The 22,905-nt window shown below is 51.8% G+C and overlaps 1 long non-coding RNA gene across 7 annotated transcripts in view; it reads right to left on the minus strand.

Moving 5' to 3' along the window:
• Positions 1-4,007: 4,007 nt before the first annotated feature.
• The window catches only part of LOC132344779 (uncharacterized), a 40,077-nt gene continuing 21,179 nt past the window's right edge, over positions 4,008-22,905 (minus strand). For 6 of the 7 annotated variants that reach the window (XR_009493737.1, XR_009493739.1, XR_009493740.1 and 3 more), the window contains exon 7: positions 4,008-22,605. This is a non-coding gene — a long non-coding RNA (uncharacterized lncRNA). The remainder of the gene's footprint in view (positions 22,606-22,905) is intronic. The other variant, XR_009493741.1, reaches the window with a different exon arrangement.

The raw sequence follows: 22,905 nt of genomic DNA on the forward strand, positions 1-22,905 counted from the left end.
AGAGAGAAAAAACGATTTCTAAAAAGGCTGACAAAAAAGGCCTAATCTTTTGATAGCTAAAAGCAAAATCTTTTACTATACTTAATTTTCTGACATGGGTAATACTGAATCAAATGAAAGACAGCTCTTTATAGGAGTAATTTTACAGTTATTAGGTAAAAGAGGAATTAAAGTTAAAAAATCTGCCATTCAATCATTTCTTTCATTTGTACAAGAGCACTGTCCCTGGTTTCCAGACGAAGGCTCTGTTAACTTAGATGTCTGGGAAAAAGTAGGAAAACAGTTAAAAACTTACCATGCAGAACATGGCTCAGAAAAGGTGCCTAATGACGCCTTTTCCTTATGGAATATCATTAGAGATGTCTTAGACCCTGCCCCAGATTCAGAAAAAGTACATCTTAAAAGTGATAGTGAAGAAAATGCTGTAGCTAAACCTGCCCCTGAATCTAAAAGAGTAACTTTTAAAGAGGAAAATGAGGTCGAAACTGTAGTTAAACCTGAGGAAAATGAGAAAAACGAAGACCCGCCTGACTATCGGCAACTAAGAAAAATGTTAGCAGCTGTGACTACTCAGGAACAACTTAAAGATAGGGATGAGGAACAAGATCAGCCTTCCCCAAAAGAAAAAGAGAATTTAGGCGAGATAACAACTAAATATCACTCTGATGGAGATTGGCATCTCTTAAACAAAGATGCCCCAAAAGGCCTAAGAGAAACTTCCCCTGTCAGACCATCCGCTCCTAGGAGCTTGAGGGAAACATCCCCGATCAGACAGTTTGTAAGATTTAGTCACCAAACAGTTAAAGGATCTCCGGAGCAGGAGAAGAGAAATACGGGACGCTCCCATCCCTCCATGCCTCCTCCTCCGTGTGGGGGTAAAGGGCCTCCTCTAGGAGTTTCCCGGAGAAGGGTTTTCTCTAGTCCCAAGGATAAATTTGATCCTCACCTTGAGGCTTCTTTTCTAGTCCCCTCTGCAGTTTAGATAGGGTAAAGAAGGTACAAAATAAATAAAAATATTCTCAAAAAAAAAAAAAATTAAAAAATGGGTTTCTCTGCATCTAAGAATAGACAAATGTTTATTGGCTCTGTGAAATATGATTAAAAATGTCCTGGACCCCTGTCATGAGGCTGTTAAATAGCCTTTGAGGGAGGCTATAGCGGTAGATGGTGGTGAGTCTCCACTTTCTGCATAGATCATAATTTCTGCTATTGGGGAAAAAAAAAAAAAAAAAAAAAGGAGGGAGAAAGTGCTTTACCTCCCGAGGAAGGAGAGGGCTTACAGGACGCTGCGGCCGAGCGCCCTGGCGAGCTCCCTCCCCCTCTGCGCAAACCTTTAAAAAACTTATCCACCACTTTCTGATTTAAGGTGATCGCCACCACCTCTGTTGGTGCCTCCCAGGACCCAGGAGTTCCCCACTTTGCCCCCAAAGCCTCTCAAAACGTTGCCTAAGCCTGAGGAAGATAAAAAGTTTTTTGAACAGTGGAGCTTTTAAAACAGACTGCGTGCACAATATGCAGAGCATGCTTCTTAGAGAAAACCCCCTCAGGGGGGGTCTCACCCAGGCTAGGAGAAAAGCGAAACCGCAAGGGGATTTAGCAACAATATTAACCCCTGATGTGCCGCTTACTCCAATTCCAACGGGAGTGGCTGGCCCCCTACCTTTGGACATTGTAAGATCTGTCCTGGGGCATAGCTCGCTTTCTTTTCAAAAAAAAAAAAAAATTCGGTGGTGCATGGTGTAGTAGATTCTGATTATATTGAGAAATTAAAGTCTTGATATCACCGCCTACCAAAACTGTACAAATTAATAAAGGTCAAAGAGTAACACAGCCTTTGCTTTTACCTTATTATCAGACAAGAAAAAACTTGACTTCTCAAGTTAAGAGCCACGAAACATTTGGATCTAGTGATCTAGCCTTTTGGGTGCAGGAAATTACAGCTCCTGGCCAACACATACTACTGAAAATGAGTTGGTGGGATTAGAGAAAGTGGTATGTGAGGTGGGGATGCTATACAGGTGGTACATTTAACAATACTTTATATATTGTTATAAATACATAATATAAATATATTTGCCTAATTACAGTTTGCCTAATTAGGTATGGGTATAAATAAAATATAATAAAGGTATACCTAATTCTACTTATAGATCTATACTTAATTTGTATATAAATTAATATGTATACTATATATACATATATATATACTGTATAATTAAATGTATATTGCAGTAATATAATGTGTGTGGCTGATATTAATTGGTATGGATTGGTGTGCTGTGATGATATATGTTCTATATACTGTATAATTGTATATGTGTGACATGCATTATTGCAGTACATTGGTTTGTGTTGGTTGGTATTAGCTGTGTATGTGTTGTATTGCTGTAATATATATTAATTAATATATTAATTATAAAGATTAATTCAAGTATATTGATTTATATATATTATATGTCAATAAGTTTATACTTGTTGCCATATATAAATACATATATAAATACATTTTACATTTAGGTATGTCTGTATACCAAAATGAGATAAGGAGCTTATACATTTATTATTTAAATTTATACAGAGACCTAAACTAAACATTAGACCTAAATTAACATATCCCTAGGAAAACAGCTGGACAAATAGTAAAGTTATGTCCAAATTGTAATTAATCACTTAAACGTAAACACACAGGGGCAGACTACAATGATGAGACACTAGATGCCTGAATTACAGGCTACCACTCGGCCCCTGGTCAAGTAAAAAGACCTCCTTACTGGAGAGTGAAAAGGGCCAGATGTGTTGCTAACTTGTGGGAGAGGGTATGCTTATATATTTCTACAGAATGCAGATTCTCCGATTTGGATCTCAGAAAAATTCGTCATGTCACATTCCCCAAAGACCAGGTTCGCGGCGCGCGCACTCGCTCGCTCCCCCTCCCCCAGCCAGCTCTCTCCGCCGCCAGCGGCGCCCTGCACCCTCCTTGCTGCACCCCGAGACCTAGAGCAAAGAAGTCTGTGCGGCGAGTGAGGGCCAGAGAGGAAAGCGCGCCCGCGCAGTGCAGTCCAGACCAGCGCGCTCCCGCCGCCGGCGACAGGAAAACGCCCCGAGCCCAAGCGGCGCGGCTAGCCCGAGTCCGCGAACCCCGCCCCTCCGCCCGCCGTAGACGCCTCGGCCCACAACCTGCCGTTCGCGTTCTGCCTCCTGATGCTGCGGACACTGCTCCGCCGAGCCGATGCCTACAGCTGCTCCTTGTTTCATCTTGTTTAAATCCTCAATATAATGTTTGCTCCTTTGTGGTGGTGTTGTGAACAAATGTATGCTCTCATCTTGTTTAAATCCTCAATATAATGTTTGCTCCTTTGTAATGTTACAACGTCCACCTTATCTTATGATGTAACCACTTATTGAATTATGCTCTTGCTGTATTACAACAACTGCAGGATTTAATGCGAACACGACGGTTTGTGGGCTTACTTATCTTGGGAATAGCAGCATTGATAAGTGCAATTACTTCTGTTACTGTGGCAGCAATATCATTGACTCAACAAGTACATACTGCTCAATATGTTGATTCTATGTCCAAAAATGTTTCTTTAGCATTGGCAACACAGGAAGCTATAGACAGGAAATTAGAAATGAGGGTAGATGCCCTAGAGGAAGCAGTAATACATATTGGGACTGAATTGCAGGCTTTAAAGGTGAAAATGGCATTGTCCTGTCATGCTGACTACCGGTGGATATGTGTAACACCCCTGAAAGTAAATGAGACAGATTTTGAATGGGAAAAGATTAAAAACCATATTTCAGGTATTTGGAACAGCTCTGACATTAGCTTAGACTTAGGGAAACTTCACAATCAAATAGCAACCCTGGAACACTCCCGATTAGATTTTACTGCCGCTGGAACAGCAAATGATTTCTTCCATACTTTCTCTAACTACATTTCAGGAAAAAATATTCTGTCTACCTTCCTCGGCTACGCTACCTTGGCTGTTTTAATTTTATTTCTAATAATCATTCTTCCTTGTATTGTCAGGATTCTTCGGCAGAGCATTCAGAGGCTCGCGACTGAGCTACATCTGGCTGTTTTAAGAAATAAAAAAGGGGGAGATGCGGGGAGCCGGTGAGGCATTCCACTCGTGACAAAGGTCATGAGGAAGGAGGCTCGGCATACGCAAAGGCGGGATCGAGCCTCAGGAGTCCCCCCGGATATTCTCGAGCATTTTCCCCCAAAAAACCAGAGTCTGCCTACTTTATTGCTTTGTGCTCTCACCTCTGACTTTACTGGGGGCTGTCCCCTACCACCGTCTCTCTCTCTCTGTGTCAAAGAGTTAACTTACAGCTCCAATTAATAAAGTTCCTGGGCAATTAGGAGTGTTTAAATCCAAACCCCTCTGATGGCTCTCTAACTCGCCTGACAAGTTTACCCGGACTCCTGCAGGTATGCATACGATTGTTTACAGTCTCCCAGGAGAGGCATGGGAAGCTTAAGATATTCAAATAGCTTAGAGCCTCTCAGAGAGTTAAAAACTGTCAGAATAAACTAGTAAAGGATTTCATTGATGAGTCAATGCTTGTTGCCAAGTTTTCACATCCCCTGAATTGTATCCTTGAATATGTATCAATTAATAGTGGGTATGTAGAAAAAATAAGTAGTGGCCTTGGTGTTAGTAACTTTAGACCCTTAAGGTAATAAATTCTTTCTTTGTTGTAAACCCATTACACATCCGCCCTATAGGAATGCAATTTTATCTTTGGAAGATGGTGCCAAACCTTGAAATAATTACTCTTAGAGAAAGTAAGTCTTTGTTGATAAGTCCTTGTCAAGAGTCATAAAATGTTAGTAGGCCTTCTGGCCAGAAGATGATGTAAATCACCTAAACCATTTGTATACGATACATTTGCAGGAAAGAAACCTTGGTTTTTGATAAGAACCAAAGACTGCTGACTTTGCATCCCCTATTATCCTCTATGTGTAACTTAGGGTATAAAAGCCCCTGTTAAAAATAAAGCTACGGGCCTTGCTCACCAACGCTTGGTCTCCCCATGTCATTCTTCCCTTTAACTTCCAGCTGAGTCTCCATCTGGAGCGCGGAACCCACCACGCTGACTAATCATGCCTGGGCTTCTAAGACCCACTCGAGAAGGTGTCTAGGGTGAGACACCTTCCGCTATTCGAGAGGGCGCCTGCGGCCTACGTCAGTGGTGCAAACTTCTTGTCTTGAAGTTTTATTGGTCTCCCGCGTAAACCAAGCTACTCAGCTTCTTTTCTCCACTGAATTTTCCTACTGAGCTATCCTCATTCTATTGTTCTCTATATCTCTAATTAGCATATAAATAGTCGCCTAGGCCGTCTCTCCTTCGAATACCCTGGATCAGCTGGGGCTGGTCCCCAGCACTCTTCCAATGCACCAAACCCAGTGGAGTGCCGAGAGGCCCCTCCCACCTCCAGTTTCCCTGACTTCTCAGAGCCACCATGAGAAGCCCCCTGAGGTCACCTGCACAAGTCGAGGGACCCCAGGGTGTCCTGCCTCAACCCGAGAAAGACCTCGAGAGACCTTCTTCAACACGTCTCGAGGCCAGATTCCCCTACTGCCGTGAGCCGGCATATTGCATATTGAGTGCATATTGCATATTGCATATTGAGTGCAGCACTTTCCACAGCATCATCTTTCAGGATCTGGAATAGCTCCACTGGAATTCTATCACTGCTGGGAGCCAGTGAGGAACTCCGCCCATGACAAAGGTCATGAGGAAGGAGGCTCGGCATACGCAAAGGCGGGATCGAGCTTCAGGAGTCCCCCTGGAAATTCTCGAGCATATACCCCCAAAACCAGAGTCTGCCTACTTTCTGCTTGTGCTTTCACCTAAACCTCTGACTTTACGGGGGGCTCTCCCCCACTACCTCTCTCTGAAAAAAGAGTTAGCTTACAGTTCCAGTTAATAATTCCTGGGTGTGACAGTGTTTAACCTACAAACTCCTTTGGAAATCCTCTAGCCTGCCTGAATAGGTTTTTCCGGCCACATGGGATTGTTCAGAGCCTCCCAACTGTGAGAGGCAGGAGATGTTCTAAACTGTCTAAACACAGATTCTTTTGAGTAGTTACAAGATTGATTAGAAATTGTATTGGTGAATGGTTTTTCACTTGTTGGGCCATTGTTTGCTGCTAAGTTTCCATATCCCTTACCTGCTGTGTCCCTGGCAGTGTATTGATTAATATAATTGGTGTAAGTAGTAGCTTTAATGTTTGTAACCTGGGACCCTTGAGTTAATTCTTTTTCTTGTTATAGCCCACCACACCTTTGCTCTGTAGGAATGCAACTTTATCTAATGCTTTTTTGGAGGGTGGCTCCTGACCAACCACCTTTAGAGAAAAATAAGTTTTCTGAAGAAAAGGTCTTAAAATGTTAACAGGCCTCCGGGCCAGAAGATGATGCAAATCACCTAAGCTTTTGCATATGATAAGTTTGCAGGAAGAAAGCCTGGTTTGCTGCAAGACTCGACCCCTTCCCCCATTATCCTCTATGCATAACTTAAGGTATAAAAACTACTTTGAAAAATAAAGTGCGGGCCTTGTTCACCGAAACTTGGTCTCACCATGTCGTTCTTTCTCTTACCTTCTGGCTGAATTATTCAGCCTCTTTTCTCCACTGAATTTCCTCACTGAGCTATCCTCATTCTATTACTCTTTATATCCTTAATTAACATTTAATTAAGCAGTGGTTTCCTGATCTTCGCCTACGCCGTCTCTCCTTCGAATACCCTGGATCAGCCGGGGCTGGTCCCCGGCACCCTACCATGGCTCGAGAGCAATGACGCGCTCGCCCTCGCCACTCGCATGGAGACCCGACTTCCCTGGCGCCCCACGAGAGGCTCACTGACCTCGCCGTCGTACCTCGTGAGAAAGCGCACACTGGGGCCGCCGCTCGAGAACAACCCCAAGACTCCCCCGTCATCGCGAGATGAGGGCCTTCGTCTCCTGCATGGCCTAGAGACCAATCTCGCGACCTCTCTCCAAACGCCTCAGGAGGCTTGACTCCCTTTAGTCCACCCAGTGAGCTCCAAGAGATACCCGTCGCGACTCGAGAGCAGAGCGGGGTTCTTTGCTTCCACTCGAGATGGAGGCCTGTCTCCCCGGGTGTGTCTGGAATGCAACCCCGAGATCCCTGTCGCCCCTGGAGAGGAACACTGGCTTCTGGACACAAGCCTAGATGAGGTCTATTGGCCCTGCAGTCACTCGAGAGCAATCCCCAGCTTTCCTTCGCAACTCGAATGGAAGATTGGACTTCCCTGGGCCAACACAAGAGGCATCCTGAATTCCCCGTCGTAATTCGAGAATCCTGCTACACCTCGAGAAAAACCACGTGGTTCCCCCGTCATCGCAAGATGTAGCCCTGTGCCGCTACAGCGTCTCAGGAGAAGTCCCACTTTAGGAATTGGAGTTCGAAACGGTACTTGTCACCCTTGATGCGACCCACAAAGTGCCCCGACATCCCGGTCTCCCTCGAGAGGAACACCGAAGTTTTCCGGCAACACTTCCTCGGAGCCTCTTCTACCCTCCTGATCTGGACAGGAGGGTCGACTCCCCTGCTTTGTCTGGAAGGGGTTCCCGACCTTCCGGTCGCACCTCAGGATGAGGCCGGTCTCACGACGACATTCCAGACGTGGCCTCGTGGGTGGTTCCACATTCCGAAGGACCCCGATTTCCCGGTCCCCTCTTGATAAGAACCCGATGCCCGGACACCTCTTCGAACTCCACCCTGTGAATGAAGTCAACACGAAGGGGCAGTGACTCGCCCGTGCATCGTCGGGAAAAGACCCCCAGGTTCCAAATACCGCTCGACAAGTGGCCTGTCTCCCCGGGAACACCTCGAGAGGCAAGCGGAGTTCCATGCCTCAACCCAAGACGAGGCCTGACTCTCCTGTCCCAAGTCTGCAGGGACCTTGCGATCGGAGTCTGAAGTCAGAGGAACCCTGAGGTTCCTGCCTCAACTGGAGATGAGGCCCTCTTCCAATGCACCAAACCCAGTGGAGTGCCGAGAGGCCCCTCCCACCTCCAGTTTCCCTGACTTCTCAGAGCCACCATGAGAAGCCCCCTGAGGTCACCTGCACAAGTCGAGGGACCCCAGGGTGTCCTGCCTCAACCCGAGAAAGACCTCGAGAGACCTTCTTCAACACGTCTCGAGGCCAGATTCCCCTACTATGACTTGAGAGTAAAGACGCGCTCCCCCTCGCCATTCGCATGGAGACCCGACTTCCTTGCCGCCCCACGAGAGGCTCACTGACCTCGCCGTCGTACCTCGCGAGAAACCGCACACTGGGGCCGCCGCTCGAGAACAACCCCGAGCCTCCCCCGTCATCGCGACTTGAGGGCCTTCGTCTCCTGTATGGCCTAGAGACCAGTCTCTCGACCTCTCTCCAAACGCCTCAGGAGGCTTGACTCCCTTTAGTCCACCCAGTGAGCTCCAAGAGATACCCGTCGCGACTCGAGAGCAGAGCGGGGTTCTTTGCTTCCACTCGAGATGGATGCCTGTCTCCCCGGGTGCGTCTGGAATGCAACCCCGAGATCCCTTTCGCCCCTGGAGAGGAACATTGGCTTCTGGACACAAGCCTAGATGAGGTCTATTGGCCCTGCAGTCACTCGAGAGCAATCCCCAGCTTTCCTTCGCAACTCGAATGGAAGATTGGACTTCCCTGGGCCAACACAAGAGGCATCCTGAATTCCCCGTCGTAACTCGAGAATCCCGCTGCAACTCGAGAAAATCCACGTGGTTCCCCCGTCATCGCAAGATGAAGCCCTTTCCCGCTACAGTGTCTCAGGAGAAGTCCCACGTTAGGTATTGGAGGTCGAAACGGTACTTGGCACCCTTGATGCGACCCACAAAGTGCCCCGACATCCCGGTCTCCCTCAAGAGGAACACCGAGGTTTTCCCGCACCACTTCCTCTGAGCCCCTTCTACCCTCCTGATCTGGACAGGAGGGTCGACTCCCCTGCTTTGTCTGGAAGGGGTTCCCGACCTTCCGGTCGCACCTCAGGATGAGGCCGGTCTCACGACGACATTCCAGACGTGGCCTCGTGGGTGGTTCCACATTCCGAAGGACCCCGATTTCCCGGTCCCCTCTTGATAAGAACCCGATGCCCGGACACCTCTTCGAACTCCACCCTGTGAATGAAGTCAACACGAAGGGGCAGTGACTCGCCCGTGCATCGTCGGGAAAAGACCCCCAGGTTCCAAATACCGCTCGACAAGTGGCCTGTCTCCCCGGGAACACCTCGAGAGGCAAGCGGAGTTCCATGCCTCAACCCAAGACGAGGCCTGACTCTCCTGTCCCAAGTCTGCAGGGACCTTGCGATCGGAGTCTGAAGTCAGAGGAACCCTGAGGTTCCTGCCTCAACTGGAGATGAGGCCCTCTTCCAATGCACCAAACCCAGTGGAGTGCCGAGAGGCCCCTCCCACCTCCAGTTTCCCTGACTTCTCAGAGCCACCATGAGAAGCCCCCTGAGGTCACCTGCACAAGTCGAGGGACCCCAGGGTGTCCTGCCTCAACCCGAGAAAGACCTCGAGAGACCTTCTTCAACACGTCTCGAGGCCAGATTCCCCTACTGCCGTGAGCCGGCATATTGCATATTGAGTGCATATTGCATATTGCATATTGAGTGCAGCACTTTCCACAGCATCATCTTTCAGGATCTGGAATAGCTCCACTGGAATTCTATCACTGCTGGGAGCCAGTGAGGAACTCCGCCCATGACAAAGGTCATGAGGAAGGAGGCTCGGCATACGCAAAGGCGGGATCGAGCTTCAGGAGTCCCCCTGGAAATTCTCGAGCATATACCCCCAAAACCAGAGTCTGCCTACTTTCTGCTTGTGCTTTCACCTAAACCTCTGACTTTACGGGGGGCTCTCCCCCACTACCTCTCTCTGAAAAAAGAGTTAGCTTACAGTTCCAGTTAATAATTCCTGGGTGTGACAGTGTTTAACCTACAAACTCCTTTGGAAATCCTCTAGCCTGCCTGAATAGGTTTTTCCGGCCACATGGGATTGTTCAGAGCCTCCCAACTGTGAGAGGCAGGAGATGTTCTAAACTGTCTAAACACAGATTCTTTTGAGTAGTTACAAGATTGATTAGAAATTGTATTGGTGAATGGTTTTTCACTTGTTGGGCCATTGTTTGCTGCTAAGTTTCCATATCCCTTACCTGCTGTGTCCCTGGCAGTGTATTGATTAATATAATTGGTGTAAGTAGTAGCTTTAATGTTTGTAACCTGGGACCCTTGAGTTAATTCTTTTTCTTGTTATAGCCCACCACACCTTTGCTCTGTAGGAATGCAACTTTATCTAATGCTTTTTTGGAGGGTGGCTCCTGACCAACCACCTTTAGAGAAAAATAAGTTTTCTGAAGAAAAGGTCTTAAAATGTTAACAGGCCTCCGGGCCAGAAGATGATGCAAATCACCTAAGCTTTTGCATATGATAAGTTTGCAGGAAGAAAGCCTGGTTTGCTGCAAGACTCGACCCCTTCCCCCATTATCCTCTATGCATAACTTAAGGTATAAAAACTACTTTGAAAAATAAAGTGCGGGCCTTGTTCACCGAAACTTGGTCTCACCATGTCGTTCTTTCTCTTACCTTCTGGCTGAATTATTCAGCCTCTTTTCTCCACTGAATTTCCTCACTGAGCTATCCTCATTCTATTACTCTTTATATCCTTAATTAACATTTAATTAAGCAGTGGTTTCCTGATCTTCGCCTACGCCGTCTCTCCTTCGAATACCCTGGATCAGCCGGGGCTGGTCCCCGGCACCCTACCATGGCTCGAGAGCAATGAGGCGCTCGCCCTCGCCACTCGCATGGAGACCCGACTTCCCTGGCGCCCCACGAGAGGCTCACTGACCTCGCCGTCGTACCTCGTGAGAAAGCGCACACTGGGGCCGCCGCTCGAGAACAACCCCAAGACTCCCCCGTCATCGCGAGATGAGGGCCTTCGTCTCCTGCATGGCCTAGAGACCAATCTCGCGACCTCTCTCCAAACGCCTCAGGAGGCTTGACTCCCTTTAGTCCACCCAGTGAGCTCCAAGAGATACCCGTCGCGACTCGAGAGCAGAGCGGGGTTCTTTGCTTCCACTCGAGATGGATGCCTGTCTCCCCGGGTGTGTCTGGAATGCAACCCCGAGATCCCTGTCGCCCCTGGAGAGGAACACTGGCTTCTGGACACAAGCCTAGATGAGGTCTATTGGCCCTGCAGTCACTCGAGAGCAATCCCCAGCTTTCCTTCGCAACTCGAATGGAAGATTGGACTTCCCTGGGCCAACACAAGAGGCATCCTGAATTCCCCGTCGTAATTCGAGAATCCTGCTACACCTCGAGAAAAACCACGTGGTTCCCCCGTCATCGCAAGATGTAGCCCTGTGCCGCTACAGCGTCTCAGGAGAAGTCCCACTTTAGGAATTGGAGTTCGAAACGGTACTTGTCACCCTTGATGCGACCCACAAAGTGCCCCGACATCCCGGTCTCCCTCGAGAGGAACACCGAAGTTTTCCGGCAACACTTCCTCGGAGCCTCTTCTACCCTCCTGATCTGGACAGGAGGGTCGACTCCCCTGCTTTGTCTGGAAGGGGTTCCCGACCTTCCGGTCGCACCTCAGGATGAGGCCGGTCTCACGACGACATTCCAGACGTGGCCTCGTGGGTGGTTCCACATTCCGAAGGACCCCGATTTCCCGGTCCCCTCTTGATAAGAACCCGATGCCCGGACACCTCTTCGAACTCCACCCTGTGAATGAAGTCAACACGAAGGGGCAGTGACTCGCCCGTGCATCGTCGGGAAAAGACCCCCAGGTTCCAAATACCGCTCGACAAGTGGCCTGTCTCCCCGGGAACACCTCGAGAGGCAAGCGGAGTTCCATGCCTCAACCCAAGACGAGGCCTGACTCTCCTGTCCCAAGTCTGCAGGGACCTTGCGATCGGAGTCTGAAGTCAGAGGAACCCTGAGGTTCCTGCCTCAACTGGAGATGAGGCCCTCTTCCAATGCACCAAACCCAGTGGAGTGCCGAGAGGCCCCTCCCACCTCCAGTTTCCCTGACTTCTCAGAGCCACCATGAGAAGCCCCCTGAGGTCACCTGCACAAGTCGAGGGACCCCAGGGTGTCCTGCCTCAACCCGAGAAAGACCTCGAGAGACCTTCTTCAACACGTCTCGAGGCCAGATTCCCCTACTATGACTTGAGAGTAAAGACGCGCTCCCCCTCGCCATTCGCATGGAGACCCGACTTCCTTGCCGCCCCACGAGAGGCTCACTGACCTCGCCGTCGTACCTCGCGAGAAACCGCACACTGGGGCCGCCGCTCGAGAACAACCCCGAGCCTCCCCCGTCATCGCGACTTGAGGGCCTTCGTCTCCTGTATGGCCTAGAGACCAGTCTCTCGACCTCTCTCCAAACGCCTCAGGAGGCTTGACTCCCTTTAGTCCACCCAGTGAGCTCCAAGAGATACCCGTCGCGACTCGAGAGCAGAGCGGGGTTCTTTGCTTCCACTCGAGATGGATGCCTGTCTCCCCGGGTGCGTCTGGAATGCAACCCCGAGATCCCTTTCGCCCCTGGAGAGGAACATTGGCTTCTGGACACAAGCCTAGATGAGGTCTATTGGCCCTGCAGTCACTCGAGAGCAATCCCCAGCTTTCCTTCGCAACTCGAATGGAAGATTGGACTTCCCTGGGCCAACACAAGAGGCATCCTGAATTCCCCGTCGTAACTCGAGAATCCCGCTGCAACTCGAGAAAATCCACGTGGTTCCCCCGTCATCGCAAGATGAAGCCCTTTCCCGCTACAGTGTCTCAGGAGAAGTCCCACGTTAGGTATTGGAGGTCGAAACGGTACTTGGCACCCTTGATGCGACCCACAAAGTGCCCCGACATCCCGGTCTCCCTCAAGAGGAACACCGAGGTTTTCCCGCACCACTTCCTCTGAGCCCCTTCTACCCTCCTGATCTGGACAGGAGGGTCGACTCCCCTGCTTTGTCTGGAAGGGGTTCCCGACCTTCCGGTCGCACCTCAGGATGAGGCCGGTCTCACGACGACATTCCAGACGTGGCCTCGTGGGTGGTTCCACATTCCGAAGGACCCCGATTTCCCGGTCCCCTCTTGATAAGAACCCGATGCCCGGACACCTCTTCGAACTCCACCCTGTGAATGAAGTCAACACGAAGGGGCAGTGACTCGCCCGTGCATCGTCGGGAAAAGACCCCCAGGTTCCAAATACCGCTCGACAAGTGGCCTGTCTCCCCGGGAACACCTCGAGAGGCAAGCGGAGTTCCATGCCTCAACCCAAGACGAGGCCTGACTCTCCTGTCCCAAGTCTGCAGGGACCTTGCGATCGGAGTCTGAAGTCAGAGGAACCCTGAGGTTCCTGCCTCAACTGGAGATGAGGCCCTCTTCCAATGCACCAAACCCAGTGGAGTGCCGAGAGGCCCCTCCCACCTCCAGTTTCCCTGACTTCTCAGAGCCACCATGAGAAGCCCCCTGAGGTCACCTGCACAAGTCGAGGGACCCCAGGGTGTCCTGCCTCAACCCGAGAAAGACCTCGAGAGACCTTCTTCAACACGTCTCGAGGCCAGATTCCCCTACTGCCGTGAGCCGGCATATTGCATATTGAGTGCATATTGCATATTGCATATTGAGTGCAGCACTTTCCACAGCATCATCTTTCAGGATCTGGAATAGCTCCACTGGAATTCTATCACTGCTGGGAGCCAGTGAGGAACTCCGCCCATGACAAAGGTCATGAGGAAGGAGGCTCGGCATACGCAAAGGCGGGATCGAGCTTCAGGAGTCCCCCTGGAAATTCTCGAGCATATACCCCCAAAACCAGAGTCTGCCTACTTTCTGCTTGTGCTTTCACCTAAACCTCTGACTTTACGGGGGGCTCTCCCCCACTACCTCTCTCTGAAAAAAGAGTTAGCTTACAGTTCCAGTTAATAATTCCTGGGTGTGACAGTGTTTAACCTACAAACTCCTTTGGAAATCCTCTAGCCTGCCTGAATAGGTTTTTCCGGCCACATGGGATTGTTCAGAGCCTCCCAACTGTGAGAGGCAGGAGATGTTCTAAACTGTCTAAACACAGATTCTTTTGAGTAGTTACAAGATTGATTAGAAATTGTATTGGTGAATGGTTTTTCACTTGTTGGGCCATTGTTTGCTGCTAAGTTTCCATATCCCTTACCTGCTGTGTCCCTGGCAGTGTATTGATTAATATAATTGGTGTAAGTAGTAGCTTTAATGTTTGTAACCTGGGACCCTTGAGTTAATTCTTTTTCTTGTTATAGCCCACCACACCTTTGCTCTGTAGGAATGCAACTTTATCTAATGCTTTTTTGGAGGGTGGCTCCTGACCAACCACCTTTAGAGAAAAATAAGTTTTCTGAAGAAAAGGTCTTAAAATGTTAACAGGCCTCCGGGCCAGAAGATGATGCAAATCACCTAAGCTTTTGCATATGATAAGTTTGCAGGAAGAAAGCCTGGTTTGCTGCAAGACTCGACCCCTTCCCCCATTATCCTCTATGCATAACTTAAGGTATAAAAACTACTTTGAAAAATAAAGTGCGGGCCTTGTTCACCGAAACTTGGTCTCACCATGTCGTTCTTTCTCTTACCTTCTGGCTGAATTATTCAGCCTCTTTTCTCCACTGAATTTCCTCACTGAGCTATCCTCATTCTATTACTCTTTATATCCTTAATTAACATTTAATTAAGCAGTGGTTTCCTGATCTTCGCCTACGCCGTCTCTCCTTCGAATACCCTGGATCAGCCGGGGCTGGTCCCCGGCACCCTACCATGGCTCGAGAGCAATGAGGCGCTCGCCCTCGCCACTCGCATGGAGACCCGACTTCCCTGGCGCCCCACGAGAGGCTCACTGACCTCGCCGTCGTACCTCGTGAGAAAGCGCACACTGGGGCCGCCGCTCGAGAACAACCCCAAGACTCCCCCGTCATCGCGAGATGAGGGCCTTCGTCTCCTGCATGGCCTAGAGACCAATCTCGCGACCTCTCTCCAAACGCCTCAGGAGGCTTGACTCCCTTTAGTCCACCCAGTGAGCTCCAAGAGATACCCGTCGCGACTCGAGAGCAGAGCGGGGTTCTTTGCTTCCACTCGAGATGGATGCCTGTCTCCCCGGGTGTGTCTGGAATGCAACCCCGAGATCCCTGTCGCCCCTGGAGAGGAACACTGGCTTCTGGACACAAGCCTAGATGAGGTCTATTGGCCCTGCAGTCACTCGAGAGCAATCCCCAGCTTTCCTTCGCAACTCGAATGGAAGATTGGACTTCCCTGGGCCAACACAAGAGGCATCCTGAATTCCCCGTCGTAATTCGAGAATCCTGCTACACCTCGAGAAAAACCACGTGGTTCCCCCGTCATCGCAAGATGTAGCCCTGTGCCGCTACAGCGTCTCAGGAGAAGTCCCACTTTAGGAATTGGAGTTCGAAACGGTACTTGTCACCCTTGATGCGACCCACAAAGTGCCCCGACATCCCGGTCTCCCTCGAGAGGAACACCGAAGTTTTCCGGCAACACTTCCTCGGAGCCTCTTCTACCCTCCTGATCTGGACAGGAGGGTCGACTCCCCTGCTTTGTCTGGAAGGGGTTCCCGACCTTCCGGTCGCACCTCAGGATGAGGCCGGTCTCACGACGACATTCCAGACGTGGCCTCGTGGGTGGTTCCACATTCCGAAGGACCCCGATTTCCCGGTCCCCTCTTGATAAGAACCCGATGCCCGGACACCTCTTCGAACTCCACCCTGTGAATGAAGTCAACACGAAGGGGCAGTGACTCGCCCGTGCATCGTCGGGAAAAGACCCCCAGGTTCCAAATACCGCTCGACAAGTGGCCTGTCTCCCCGGGAACACCTCGAGAGGCAAGCGGAGTTCCATGCCTCAACCCAAGACGAGGCCTGACTCTCCTGTCCCAAGTCTGCAGGGACCTTGCGATCGGAGTCTGAAGTCAGAGGAACCCTGAGGTTCCTGCCTCAACTGGAGATGAGGCCCTCTTCCAATGCACCAAACCCAGTGGAGTGCCGAGAGGCCCCTCCCACCTCCAGTTTCCCTGACTTCTCAGAGCCACCATGAGAAGCCCCCTGAGGTCACCTGCACAAGTCGAGGGACCCCAGGGTGTCCTGCCTCAACCCGAGAAAGACCTCGAGAGACCTTCTTCAACACGTCTCGAGGCCAGATTCCCCTACTATGACTTGAGAGTAAAGACGCGCTCCCCCTCGCCATTCGCATGGAGACCCGACTTCCTTGCCGCCCCACGAGAGGCTCACTGACCTCGCCGTCGTACCTCGCGAGAAACCGCACACTGGGGCCGCCGCTCGAGAACAACCCCGAGCCTCCCCCGTCATCGCGACTTGAGGGCCTTCGTCTCCTGTATGGCCTAGAGACCAGTCTCTCGACCTCTCTCCAAACGCCTCAGGAGGCTTGACTCCCTTTAGTCCACCCAGTGAGCTCCAAGAGATACCCGTCGCGACTCGAGAGCAGAGCGGGGTTCTTTGCTTCCACTCGAGATGGATGCCTGTCTCCCCGGGTGCGTCTGGAATGCAACCCCGAGATCCCTTTCGCCCCTGGAGAGGAACATTGGCTTCTGGACACAAGCCTAGATGAGGTCTATTGGCCCTGCAGTCACTCGAGAGCAATCCCCAGCTTTCCTTCGCAACTCGAATGGAAGATTGGACTTCCCTGGGCCAACACAAGAGGCATCCTGAATTCCCCGTCGTAACTCGAGAATCCCGCTGCAACTCGAGAAAATCCACGTGGTTCCCCCGTCATCGCAAGATGAAGCCCTTTCCCGCTACAGTGTCTCAGGAGAAGTCCCACGTTAGGTATTGGAGGTCGAAACGGTACTTGGCACCCTTGATGCGACCCACAAAGTGCCCCGACATCCCGGTCTCCCTCAAGAGGAACACCGAGGTTTTCCCGCACCACTTCCTCTGAGCCCCTTCTACCCTCCTGATCTGGACAGGAGGGTCGACTCCCCTGCTTTGTCTGGAAGGGGTTCCCGACCTTCCGGTCGCACCTCAGGATGAGGCCGGTCTCACGACGACATTCCAGACGTGGCCTCGTGGGTGGTTCCACATTCCGAAGGACCCCGATTTCCCGGTCCCCTCTTGATAAGAACCCGATGCCCGGACACCTCTTCGAACTCCACCCTGTGAATGAAGTCAACACGAAGGGGCAGTGACTCGCCCGTGCATCGTCGGGAAAAGACCCCCAGGTTCCAAATACCGCTCGACAAGTGGCCTGTCTCCCCGGGAACACCTCGAGAGGCAAGCGGAGTTCCATGCCTCAACCCAAGACGAGGCCTGACTCTCCTGTCCCAAGTCTGCAGGGACCTTGCGATCGGAGTCTGAAGTCAGAGGAACCCTGAGGTTCCTGCCTCAACTGGAGATGAGGCCCTCTTCCAATGCACCAAACCCAGTGGAGTGCCGAGAGGCCCCTCCCACCTCCAGTTTCCCTGACTTCTCAGAGCCACCATGAGAAGCCCCCTGAGGTCACCTGCACAAGTCGAGGGACCCCAGGGTGTCCTGCCTCAACCCGAGAAAGACCTCGAGAGACCTTCTTCAACACGTCTCGAGGCCAGATTCCCCTACTGCCGTGAGCCGGCATATTGCATATTGAGTGCATATTGCATATTGCATATTGAGTGCAGCACTTTCCACAGCATCATCTTTCAGGATCTGGAATAGCTCCACTGGAATTCTATCACTGCTGGGAGCCAGTGAGGAACTCCGCCCATGACAAAGGTCATGAGGAAGGAGGCTCGGCATACGCAAAGGCGGGATCGAGCTTCAGGAGTCCCCCTGGAAATTCTCGAGCATATACCCCCAAAACCAGAGTCTGCCTACTTTCTGCTTGTGCTTTCACCTAAACCTCTGACTTTACGGGGGGCTCTCCCCCACTACCTCTCTCTGAAAAAAGAGTTAGCTTACAGTTCCAGTTAATAATTCCTGGGTGTGACAGTGTTTAACCTACAAACTCCTTTGGAAATCCTCTAGCCTGCCTGAATAGGTTTTTCCGGCCACATGGGATTGTTCAGAGCCTCCCAACTGTGAGAGGCAGGAGATGTTCTAAACTGTCTAAACACAGATTCTTTTGAGTAGTTACAAGATTGATTAGAAATTGTATTGGTGAATGGTTTTTCACTTGTTGGGCCATTGTTTGCTGCTAAGTTTCCATATCCCTTACCTGCTGTGTCCCTGGCAGTGTATTGATTAATATAATTGGTGTAAGTAGTAGCTTTAATGTTTGTAACCTGGGACCCTTGAGTTAATTCTTTTTCTTGTTATAGCCCACCACACCTTTGCTCTGTAGGAATGCAACTTTATCTAATGCTTTTTTGGAGGGTGGCTCCTGACCAACCACCTTTAGAGAAAAATAAGTTTTCTGAAGAAAAGGTCTTAAAATGTTAACAGGCCTCCGGGCCAGAAGATGATGCAAATCACCTAAGCTTTTGCATATGATAAGTTTGCAGGAAGAAAGCCTGGTTTGCTGCAAGACTCGACCCCTTCCCCCATTATCCTCTATGCATAACTTAAGGTATAAAAACTACTTTGAAAAATAAAGTGCGGGCCTTGTTCACCGAAACTTGGTCTCACCATGTCGTTCTTTCTCTTACCTTCTGGCTGAATTATTCAGCCTCTTTTCTCCACTGAATTTCCTCACTGAGCTATCCTCATTCTATTACTCTTTATATCCTTAATTAACATTTAATTAAGCAGTGGTTTCCTGATCTTCGCCTACGCCGTCTCTCCTTCGAATACCCTGGATCAGCCGGGGCTGGTCCCCGGCACCCTACCATGGCTCGAGAGCAATGAGGCGCTCGCCCTCGCCACTCGCATGGAGACCCGACTTCCCTGGCGCCCCACGAGAGGCTCACTGACCTCGCCGTCGTACCTCGTGAGAAAGCGCACACTGGGGCCGCCGCTCGAGAACAACCCCAAGACTCCCCCGTCATCGCGAGATGAGGGCCTTCGTCTCCTGCATGGCCTAGAGACCAATCTCGCGACCTCTCTCCAAACGCCTCAGGAGGCTTGACTCCCTTTAGTCCACCCAGTGAGCTCCAAGAGATACCCGTCGCGACTCGAGAGCAGAGCGGGGTTCTTTGCTTCCACTCGAGATGGATGCCTGTCTCCCCGGGTGTGTCTGGAATGCAACCCCGAGATCCCTGTCGCCCCTGGAGAGGAACACTGGCTTCTGGACACAAGCCTAGATGAGGTCTATTGGCCCTGCAGTCACTCGAGAGCAATCCCCAGCTTTCCTTCGCAACTCGAATGGAAGATTGGACTTCCCTGGGCCAACACAAGAGGCATCCTGAATTCCCCGTCGTAATTCGAGAATCCTGCTACACCTCGAGAAAAACCACGTGGTTCCCCCGTCATCGCAAGATGTAGCCCTGTGCCGCTACAGCGTCTCAGGAGAAGTCCCACTTTAGGAATTGGAGTTCGAAACGGTACTTGTCACCCTTGATGCGACCCACAAAGTGCCCCGACATCCCGGTCTCCCTCGAGAGGAACACCGAAGTTTTCCGGCAACACTTCCTCGGAGCCTCTTCTACCCTCCTGATCTGGACAGGAGGGTCGACTCCCCTGCTTTGTCTGGAAGGGGTTCCCGACCTTCCGGTCGCACCTCAGGATGAGGCCGGTCTCACGACGACATTCCAGACGTGGCCTCGTGGGTGGTTCCACATTCCGAAGGACCCCGATTTCCCGGTCCCCTCTTGATAAGAACCCGATGCCCGGACACCTCTTCGAACTCCACCCTGTGAATGAAGTCAACACGAAGGGGCAGTGACTCGCCCGTGCATCGTCGGGAAAAGACCCCCAGGTTCCAAATACCGCTCGACAAGTGGCCTGTCTCCCCGGGAACACCTCGAGAGGCAAGCGGAGTTCCATGCCTCAACCCAAGACGAGGCCTGACTCTCCTGTCCCAAGTCTGCAGGGACCTTGCGATCGGAGTCTGAAGTCAGAGGAACCCTGAGGTTCCTGCCTCAACTGGAGATGAGGCCCTCTTCCAATGCACCAAACCCAGTGGAGTGCCGAGAGGCCCCTCCCACCTCCAGTTTCCCTGACTTCTCAGAGCCACCATGAGAAGCCCCCTGAGGTCACCTGCACAAGTCGAGGGACCCCAGGGTGTCCTGCCTCAACCCGAGAAAGACCTCGAGAGACCTTCTTCAACACGTCTCGAGGCCAGATTCCCCTACTATGACTTGAGAGTAAAGACGCGCTCCCCCTCGCCATTCGCATGGAGACCCGACTTCCTTGCCGCCCCACGAGAGGCTCACTGACCTCGCCGTCGTACCTCGCGAGAAACCGCACACTGGGGCCGCCGCTCGAGAACAACCCCGAGCCTCCCCCGTCATCGCGACTTGAGGGCCTTCGTCTCCTGTATGGCCTAGAGACCAGTCTCTCGACCTCTCTCCAAACGCCTCAGGAGGCTTGACTCCCTTTAGTCCACCCAGTGAGCTCCAAGAGATACCCGTCGCGACTCGAGAGCAGAGCGGGGTTCTTTGCTTCCACTCGAGATGGATGCCTGTCTCCCCGGGTGCGTCTGGAATGCAACCCCGAGATCCCTTTCGCCCCTGGAGAGGAACATTGGCTTCTGGACACAAGCCTAGATGAGGTCTATTGGCCCTGCAGTCACTCGAGAGCAATCCCCAGCTTTCCTTCGCAACTCGAATGGAAGATTGGACTTCCCTGGGCCAACACAAGAGGCATCCTGAATTCCCCGTCGTAACTCGAGAATCCCGCTGCAACTCGAGAAAATCCACGTGGTTCCCCCGTCATCGCAAGATGAAGCCCTTTCCCGCTACAGTGTCTCAGGAGAAGTCCCACGTTAGGTATTGGAGGTCGAAACGGTACTTGGCACCCTTGATGCGACCCACAAAGTGCCCCGACATCCCGGTCTCCCTCAAGAGGAACACCGAGGTTTTCCCGCACCACTTCCTCTGAGCCCCTTCTACCCTCCTGATCTGGACAGGAGGGTCGACTCCCCTGCTTTGTCTGGAAGGGGTTCCCGACCTTCCGGTCGCACCTCAGGATGAGGCCGGTCTCACGACGACATTCCAGACGTGGCCTCGTGGGTGGTTCCACATTCCGAAGGACCCCGATTTCCCGGTCCCCTCTTGATAAGAACCCGATGCCCGGACACCTCTTCGAACTCCACCCTGTGAATGAAGTCAACACGAAGGGGCAGTGACTCGCCCGTGCATCGTCGGGAAAAGACCCCCAGGTTCCAAATACCGCTCGACAAGTGGCCTGTCTCCCCGGGAACACCTCGAGAGGCAAGCGGAGTTCCATGCCTCAACCCAAGACGAGGCCTGACTCTCCTGTCCCAAGTCTGCAGGGACCTTGCGATCGGAGTCTGAAGTCAGAGGAACCCTGAGGTTCCTGCCTCAACTGGAGATGAGGCCCTCTTCCAATGCACCAAACCCAGTGGAGTGCCGAGAGGCCCCTCCCACCTCCAGTTTCCCTGACTTCTCAGAGCCACCATGAGAAGCCCCCTGAGGTCACCTGCACAAGTCGAGGGACCCCAGGGTGTCCTGCCTCAACCCGAGAAAGACCTCGAGAGACCTTCTTCAACACGTCTCGAGGCCAGATTCCCCTACTATGACTTGAGAGTAAAGACGCGCTCCCCCTCGCCATTCGCATGGAGACCCGACTTCCTTGCCGCCCCACGAGAGGCTCACTGACCTCGCCGTCGTACCTCGCGAGAAACCGCACACTGGGGCCGCCGCTCGAGAACAACCCCGAGCCTCCCCCGTCATCGCGACTTGAGGGCCTTCGTCTCCTGTATGGCCTAGAGACCAGTCTCTCGACCTCTCTCCAAACGCCTCAGGAGGCTTGACTCCCTTTAGTCCACCCAGTGAGCTCCAAGAGATACCCGTCGCGACTCGAGAGCAGAGCGGGGTTCTTTGCTTCCACTCGAGATGGATGCCTGTCTCCCCGGGTGCGTCTGGAATGCAACCCCGAGATCCCTTTCGCCCCTGGAGAGGAACATTGGCTTCTGGACACAAGCCTAGATGAGGTCTATTGGCCCTGCAGTCACTCGAGAGCAATCCCCAGCTTTCCTTCGCAACTCGAATGGAAGATTGGACTTCCCTGGGCCAACACAAGAGGCATCCTGAATTCCCCGTCGTAACTCGAGAATCCCGCTGCAACTCGAGAAAATCCACGTGGTTCCCCCGTCATCGCAAGATGAAGCCCTTTCCCGCTACAGTGTCTCAGGAGAAGTCCCACGTTAGGTATTGGAGGTCGAAACGGTACTTGGCACCCTTGATGCGACCCACAAAGTGCCCCGACATCCCGGTCTCCCTCAAGAGGAACACCGAGGTTTTCCCGAACCACTTCCTCTGAGCCCCTTCTACCCTCCTGATCTCGACAGGAGGGTCGACTCCGCTGCTTTGTCTGGAAGGGGTTCCCGACCTTCCGGTCGCACCTCAGGATGAGGCCGGTCTCACGACGACATTCCAGACGTGGCCTCGTGGGTGGTTCCACATTCCGAAGGACCCCGATTTCCCGGTCCCCTCTTGATAAGAACCCGATGCCCGGACACCTCTCCGAACTCCACCCTGTGAATGAAGTCAACACGAAGGGGCAGTCACTCGTCCATGTATCGTCCGGAAAAACCCCCAGGTTCCAAATACAGCTCGACAAGTGGCCTCTCTCCCCGGGGAGACCTCGAGAGATAAGCGGAGTTCCATGCCACAACCCAAGACGAGGCCTGACTCTCCTGTTCCCAGTCTGCAGGGACCCTGCGATCAGAGTCTGAAATCAGAGGAACCCGGACGTTCCTGCCTCACCTGGAGATGAGGCCCTCTTCCAATGCACCAAACCCAGTGGAGTGCCGAGAGGCCCCTCCCACCTCCAGT

Source organism: Bos taurus, unplaced genomic scaffold (genome assembly GCF_002263795.3).
Source record: "Bos taurus isolate L1 Dominette 01449 registration number 42190680 breed Hereford unplaced genomic scaffold, ARS-UCD2.0 Leftover_ScbfJmS_324_987_2391, whole genome shotgun sequence".
In the NCBI taxonomy this organism is placed as follows: domain Eukaryota; kingdom Metazoa; phylum Chordata; class Mammalia; order Artiodactyla; family Bovidae; genus Bos; species Bos taurus.